The 8000-nt window shown below is 54.3% G+C and overlaps 1 long non-coding RNA gene across 1 annotated transcript; it reads left to right on the top strand.

Annotated features, from left to right (window-relative positions):
* The first annotated feature begins 3503 nt into the window (after positions 1–3503).
* LOC135980331 (uncharacterized) lies at positions 3504–4820 on the top strand. The gene is made up of 3 exons (XR_010597434.1): positions 3504–3987; positions 4120–4211; positions 4599–4820. It is a non-coding gene; the product is annotated as an uncharacterized LOC135980331 (long non-coding RNA).
* Positions 4821–8000: the final 3180 nt, after the last annotated feature.

Below are 8000 nucleotides of genomic sequence, written 5' to 3'. Positions count from 1 at the left end.
TAGACCGAGCTGGATGAGCAAGCATCTCAGAGGGGTCATTAAGAAAAAACAGGAAGCGTACAGGGAGTGGAAGAGGGGGGGGATCAGCAAAGAAACCTACCTTATTGAGGTCAGAGCATGTAGAGATGGAGTGAGAAAGCAAAAAGCCGAGTAGAGTTGGACCTTGCGAGGGGAATTAAAACCAATAGTAAGAGCTTTTATAGCCATATAAATAGGAAGAAAACAAAGAAAGAAGAAGTGGGACCGCTTAAGACTGTAGATGGAGTGGAGATTAAGGATAATCTAGGCATGGCACAATATCTAAATGAATATTTTGCATCGGTATTTAATGAGGCTAATGAAAGGCTGAGGAATAGTAGAAGCGAGACGGATGGGAATAAAGGAGTGGGGATTGACATTACCGTATCCGAGGTAGAAGCCAAACTCAAACAGCTTAACGGGACTAAATCGGGCGGACCGGATGATCTTCATCCGAGAATATTAAAAGAACTGGCGCGGGAAATTGCAAGCCCGTTAGCGATAATTTTTAATGAATCCATAAACTCGGGGGTGGTACCGTTTGACTGGAGAATAGCTAATGTGGTTCCTATTTTCAAGAAGGGGAAAAAAAGTGACCCGGGTAACTACAGGCCTGTTAGTCTAACATCTGTAATATGCAAGGTCTCGGAAAAAATTTTGAAGGAGAAAGTAGTTAAGGACCTTGAGGTCAATGCCAATTGGGACCAATTACAACACGGTTTTACGAAAGGTAGATCATGCCAAACCAACCTGATCTCCTTCTTTGAGAAAGTAACAGATTTTTTAGATAAAGGAAATGCAGTGGATCTAATATACCTCGATTTCAGTAAAGCGTTTGATACGGTACCGCATGAGGAATTATTGGTTAAATTGGAAAAGATGGGGATCGATATGAAAATCCAGAGGTGGATAAGGAACTGGTTAAAGGGGAGACTGCAGCGGGTCGTACTAAAAGGTGAACTGTCAGGTTGGAGGGAGGTTACCAGTGGAGTTCCTCAAGGTTCGGTTTTGGGTCCAATTTTATTTAATCTATTCATTACTGACCTTGGAACCAAATGTAGGAGTGGGCTGATAAAGTTTGCGGATGACACAAAGTTGGGAGGTATTGCCAATTCGGAGAAGGATCGGGATATTCTGCAGGGAGATTTGGATGACCTTGTAAACTGGAGTAATAGTAATAAGATGAAATTTAATAGTGAGAAGTGTAAGGTTATGCATTTAGGGATGACTAACAAGAATTTTAGTTATAAGCTGGGGACGCATCAGTTGGAAGTAACGGAAGAGGAGAAGGACCTCGGAGTCCTGGTTGATCGCAGGATGACTATGAGTCGGCAATGTGATGTGGCCATGAAAAAAGCTAATGCGGTCTTGGGATGCATTAGGCAAGGTATTTCTAGTAGGGATAAGGAGGTGCTGGTTTCGTTATACAAGGCGCTGGTGAGACCTCATTTGGAGTACTGTGTGCAGTTCTGGTCTCCCATGTTTAAAAAGGATGAAATCAAACTGGAACGGGTACAAAGAAGGGCCACTAGGATGATCCGAGGAATGGAAAATCTGCCGTATGAAAGGAGACTCGAGGAGCTCGGTTTGTTTACCTTAACCAAAAGAAGGCTGAGGGGGGATATGATTGCTCTCTTTAAATATATCAGAGGGATAAATACCAGGGAGGGAGAGGAATTATTTCAGCTCAGTACTAATGTGGATACTAGAACGAATGGATATAAACTGGCCGTCGGGAAATTTAGGCTTGAAATTAGACGACGGTTTCTAACCATCAGAGGGGTGAAGTTTTGGAACAGCCTTCCAAGGGAAACAGTGGGGGCGAAAGACCTCTCTGGCTTTAAGATTAAGCTTGATAAGTTTATGGAGGGGATGGTTTGATGAGTCAATAGGTCAATAACAATGGTCAATGATGGGATATTAAAAGTTACTACAGAGAACTTTTCCAGGAGGTCTCCAGTGGTGAGCGGGAGCCGGTTCGTGGGAACCAGTTGTTAAATTTAGAAGCCCTTTTAGAACCAGTTGTCCTGCGCGGGACCGGTTCTAAAAGGGCTTCTGAATTTAACAACCGGTAAGTTGAAGTGACCAGGACCGTAGCTGGGGGGGAGAAGAGGGAGCAGCTGCTCCCCCTGAGCACATTATCCAAAAGTGGCGCCTTAGGAGCCGACCCAATGGGTTCTCCAGCTTTCCGCCCCGCTCCCCGGCCCCAGCTCACCTCTGCTCCGCCTCCGCCTCTGAACACTCCGCCCCGCTTCTCCCGCTCCCCCCCCTGCTTCCCGCAAATCAGCTGTTCGCGCGGGAAGCCTGGGAGAGCAGAGAAGCAAGCGGCAGCTTCGCGCTCAAGCCCAGGGAGGCGGAGACGGAGCGGAGGTGAGCTGGGGTGGGGGGAGCCGCCCGCGCCACAGCAGGTAACCCGGGGGGAGGGGCGCGCAGGGGAACCGCTTCCCGCCCCAGCTCACCTCCGCTCCGCCTCCCTGGGCTTGAGTGTGAAGCCGCCGCTTGCTTCTCAGCCCTCCCAGGCTTTCTGCGCGAACAGCTGATTCGCGGGAAGCGGGGGGGCTGCAAGCTCAGACTGACCCGGTGCTCCAGGCACTGCGCGGTGGCAGCATGGCCCGGCTCCAGCCCAGTGGCGCGGCTGTAGTGCCGCCAGCCACTTCCAGGCAGTGCGGTAAGGGAGCAGGGAGGGGATGTTGGATAGAGGGCAGGGGAGTTCAGGGGGCTGGTCGGGGGGTGGATAGGCGTCAGGGCGGTCAGATGGCAGGGAACAGGGGGATTGAATGGGGGCAAGGGTCCCGGGGGGCAGTCAGGAAGGAGCAGGGGTTGGATGGGGCGGTGGGAGGCAGTCAGGGGCAGGGGTTCCAAGGGTGGTCAGGGGACAGGGAGAAGCGGTGTTTGGATGGGGAATCAGGAGAGGAGTTGGATGGGGCAGCAGAGGGCAGTCAGGGGACAGGGAAGGGGGTGGATGGGGCAGGGGTCCCGGGGGGGGCATCAAGGAACGCGGGGGGTTGGATGGGGCAGGAGTCCCGGGGGGGGGGCAAAAAGCGCTCAGGACGGGGGCGGTGGCTGAGCCCCGTGTCCCGCTGGGGAGGGGGGGCAAGCGCTCCGTGCCCGTGTCCCGCTTGGGGCAGTGGGGAGGGGCAGCCGTGCGCGCGGGCTCCATGTCCCGCTTGGGACCAGGGGGGGCGTGGAGGCGCGGCGGCGCGCGAGGGCTCCATCCCCGTGTCCCACATTGCTGGCTCCTGTCGGCGGGCAGGCACGCCACCAGGAGCTGCCCCAGGAAGCGCCGCCACGCCAGCCTCGGGACTTTGTGTGCGTGGGGTTTAGAATCCCCCCGCGGGCCGCACAGTGAGCCCCCATGGGCCGCATGCGGCCCGCGGGCCGTATGTTGTGCAGGCCTGGTCTTGTGGCATAGTCGCGACATGTCTGAAAAGCATAAGACGCCATCTGCGGACAATGGCCCCAGTAGTCTGTAGACTGGAGCGACCATAAACATCTGCTTTACAAATGAAGTCATTCCACTCTATGCCCAATATACAACGTTATAGTGGCCCAGTCCCAATGTTTCGCAACCGTACAGCAGTACAGAGAGGATACAGCTCGATTAGATCCTGAACTTGGTTGTCGTGCCGAGATGATGTTGATTCCGTATTCATTGTAAACGACCCATGGCAGCGGCTGCAATGCCACACTCAGGCACCTAAATAAATGGCCGGACCTTTCTCAAATGCTGAATACCAAGAACTTCTCACTCGAATCTGCCGAAGCCGTGGCTGTTCAGCTCCTCTGAAAATCAATCCACTCGTTTAGATGCCTGAATATGAATGTTAGTGCCAGACTTTGGACAGTGACATAGGAAGACATTGGCCTGAGCCTATGCATGGACTCTCATCCTACAATCCAGCCCCTCAACAGATACATCCCAGCTTCTGACTGTGAGCCATTCAGCTACAATGGGGAGGCCTAGATGCTGTAAGTGAATTAACATGTAATGATAGATAGACAGATAGATAGATAGTATAAGCTATTCTTTCTACCATCTGCCGTACGGATTTGCTCTGTAGGGCTTGCTGTCCCTGTTACTCATGGGTATTTATGTTGCAGAGCCCCACATGAGAGAGGGAAGGATTTCAGGCCCAAGGCCCAAGTGGGGCAGGAAGAAGCACACGCTCACCTCAGTTGCCTTCTTTGCTGAGGTAAGTTTTGTTGACTTGTTGAACTGAGATTGCAGAGCGTTGCTCAGTCCCATATTCTCACAACTGGCAGTGCCCCGTATGTATGTCTGGGGCACCTTGCATCCTCATTTCTTGACCTGTAAGTGGGGTGGCCTGGGGTTTATGTAAAAGGCAGGGATTGTGTTGAAACCATAATCATCCAGATACTTCTGAGGAAATCCCTCTGGAACAGTGGAAATAGCGCAGCATTCGGCCATCAGTCCCTCGGTAATTTCCCAGATTGTGTCTGCCTTTGATTTCCCGTGAGACGTCTTGAAAACTGCTCTCTTTGTTGAGAGGCTGAACCTCTGAAAGTTCGCCCTGGAGAATGTAAGCATTGACAGGAGAGCCGTTGTGTTGATTCCCTAGGGTGCACTGTCCAGCACGCCGGCAGACAGACCCTGATCAGAAGGCCTGGACTTGGTACGTGAACGTAAGTAATATCCTTAGGTTAGTGCAGTGAGGAAGCAGAGGTCCCAGGGTGTGGGTCAAGGAGATGGCAATGGGGACGCAGAGGCCCTGTCATGGCACCAATGGGGTCTAATTTGTACTGTGTGCTTTGGTCATCCACTGTGTGATGATCCTCTTCTGTAATGGGCGCCATCCGCCTGTTGTAATGGCTCCTCAGGAGAGGGAGGTGTTCCCAAGGGAGAGGGGGCATGGCTGCGGCATCCCCGAGGCTTCTCTGCTTTATGCTGGGGGCTGGCCCAGTGGCCAGATGACCTCCAAGTTGGTGGGGGTGGTGCACAAAAGCGGCTTTCAGGCACATTCCCACGCAGCTGCCAGGATCTGCACTGAGCCTAGGATCTGCAGAACCATATCACAGTGTGCAGTCCAACTGCAGGATTTGACTAGTAGCCTTTTAAAAAAAAAAGTTTTGAGGTGCAGAAGGACAAGGAAAAATGTGACACCCTGTCCCAGACCCTGAGCTATTTCTGTAGTACAGGGGTCCCTTTACGAACACAGCAGCCATCTCCATACAGCAGCTAACAACAAAAAAAGCTTCCATGATCCTTAAATCCTGACCCTGTCCCTCTTCCATCCTGCGCTGTCCTTTATTACACAAAGGCCTTGTCTACACTTACGTCAGCACGTAGGGTGCGTGTAGCTACACGTGAAAGGCTGTGGTAGGGAGGGCAGCCAGGCTCAGCTCGGGGAGCTGCCGGTGCCATTCCGCACTGCCTCCCCCCACCAGAGCCTTTCCCCACTGGAATCTTTCACTGCTGTGGGGAAAGGCTCTGGCAGCGGGGAAGGGGCAGGACTCTACCCTACTAAATATAGCAGCGTAGACACGGGAGGCCCTGCATGGGGAGGTAGGGTGCATAGCCATAGGGTTCAAGCGTCCCTTTACTTGCCTTAGCCAGGCCTCACCATCTACACTTCTGTTACACCAGTGCTAGCAGGGTCGAAATAGCCCCAAGTGTAGACCTACCCAAAGCAACCACCTCTGTTCCTGGAGTCCTAATTGACTGCGCTTGAAGAGGCTTGGGGATTGCAAAGGAAGGCAGGGTCCAAGTTAACACCCTAGCCCAGCAGCAGCCCCTCTGGTGGGAATTCGTCCTGGGCTCACTGCAAGGAAACAGTTCCCCCTTAGTTAGGACTTTGTATTGTTCTTCCAAAAAAGTAAGGTAGAAACTAGTCATGTAAGCCACTCACCACAGGGTGGCGCTGATGCTCTGCCTCCCCTACGTTTTTCTCCTCTTAGGCTTGGTCTACACTACCCCCCCTAATTCGAACTAAGGTACGCAACTTCAGCTACGTGAATAACGTAGCTGAAGTTCGAAGTACCTTATTTCGAATTAGTTCAAACTTACCTTGGTCCACACTCGGCAGGCAGGCTCCCCCGTCGACTCCGCGGTACTCCTCTCGGCGAGCTGGAGTACCGCAGTCGACGGCGAGCACTTCCGGGTTCGACTTATCGCGTCCAGACTAGACGCGATAAGTCGAACCCAGAAGTTCGATTTCCAGCCGTCGAACTTGCCGGTAAGTGTAGCCAAGGCCTAAGGTCCCTTTGCAGCGAATCAGATTATGGCCGGTCTCTGTGCCCATTGATGCAGTCTGAGTAGCAGGAGCCCTTCAGCCCCACGGTGACATGGGCTGTTATGTGTTTGAATGATTAATCCTTCCTCTTCCTATTCCAGGCCAGAAGGGCTGAGGTGCTGTTTCCCGAGGAGCTGTTCCAGGACTAGCGAGGTAAGCACAGACACGGGCCGTGCACTACAGCTCTAGGTACACCCAGGAGCGCCGCCAGCGTTTTTGCCGCCCTAGGTGGCGGAAGGTCCCACCCCCGAAATGCCGCCCCGACAGGCGGCAGAAGGTCCCGCCCCCGAAATACCGACGACAACGGGGGCAGCCGAAGATCCGGCCGCCGCGGTCGCCGCCCCCCAAATGTTAGCGCCCAAGGCAACTGCCTAGGTTGCCTAATGGGTTGTGCCGGCCCTGGGTACACCCCTGTAACCCTAGAGGGGCAGGAAACGTGGTCCTTTCAGGTGGAAATGATGGTCGTTTTAATATGAGTGTCGAGTGTTTAGATGCAAGCTGGATGGATAGAAACAGAGAGTTTGGAAGATCAATATATAGCTGAAGATCATTGCTTTTATTGTGTTTTTCCCCCTCTCATAGGAGCCTTTCCAAGCGTCACAGAAGGACGGGCCAGAGTTAACACGGCATAGAGTTGTTTGTTGCATAATAAAGCTGCTGCTGATTTCCAAGTGTGTGCGGCCAACTTTCCTCACTGCGCACTAGGCTGCGTGTAGCCATGTGACTGAGATGTCGGCCTTCTCTTTTCTGGGCACTGCAACTTTAATAGTAGAGGAATCTTGCTGGCTGCCAGCATCCTGGCTAGGGTTGCCAGGTGTCCGGTTTTCGACCGGAACACCCGCTCGAAAAGGGACCCTGGCGGCTCCGGTCAGCACTGCTGACTGGGCTGTCAAAAGTCCGGTTGGCGTGGGGCTGGCAGGCTCCCTACCTGGCTCCGCGCGTCTCCCCGCAAGCAGCGACATGTCCCTCGGCTCCTAGATGGAGGGACGGCCGCAGCCCCATGCACAGCCCCCACCCCGAGCGCTGGCTCCGCATCCCCCATTGCCTGGGAGCCGCGGCCAATGGGAGCTGCAGGGGTGGCACCTGAGGGTGGAGACAGCGTGCAGAGCTGCCTGACTGCGCCTCCGCCTAGGAGCCAAGGGACATGTCGCCCTTTCCCTGGAACCGGCTGAGGTAAACACCACCCGGAGCCCGCACTCCAAAACCCCTCCTGCACCCCAACCCCCTGACCCAGCTCTGAGCCCCCTCCTGCACCCAAGCTTGGGGATTGGTCCTGCTTTGAGCAGGGGGTTGGACTAGATGACCTCCTGAGGTCTCTTCCACCCCTGATATTCTATGACTCTATGATTCCCTCCCAGAGTCTGCACCCCCCAACACCCCAACACCCTACCCCAGCCCTGAGCATCCCCTGCACCCCAAGCCCCTCATCCCCAGCTCCACCCCAGAGCCCGCACCCCCAGCTGGAGCCCAAACCTCCTCCCGCACCCCAACCCCTGCCCCAGCCCTGAACCCCATCCCGCACCCAAACTCTTTCCTGAAACCCACGCCCCACCCCCCTGCCACAACTTGGACCCCCCTCCTGCACTCCAAACTCCTCGTTACCAGCCCAGAGCCCACACCCCCAGCTGGAGCCCTCACCCTCACACCCCAACCTCCTGCCCCAGCCTGGATCCACCTCCCACACCCTGAACCCCTCATTTCTGGCCCCAGTCCAGAACCTGCACCCCCACC

The sequence above is a fragment of the Chrysemys picta genome, unplaced genomic scaffold (assembly GCF_011386835.1).
Source record: "Chrysemys picta bellii isolate R12L10 unplaced genomic scaffold, ASM1138683v2 scaf2717, whole genome shotgun sequence".
Classification (NCBI taxonomy): Eukaryota; Metazoa; Chordata; order Testudines; family Emydidae; genus Chrysemys; species Chrysemys picta.
The sequence above is the reverse complement of the archived record's forward strand: the minus strand, read 5'-3'. Positions and strand labels throughout refer to the sequence as shown.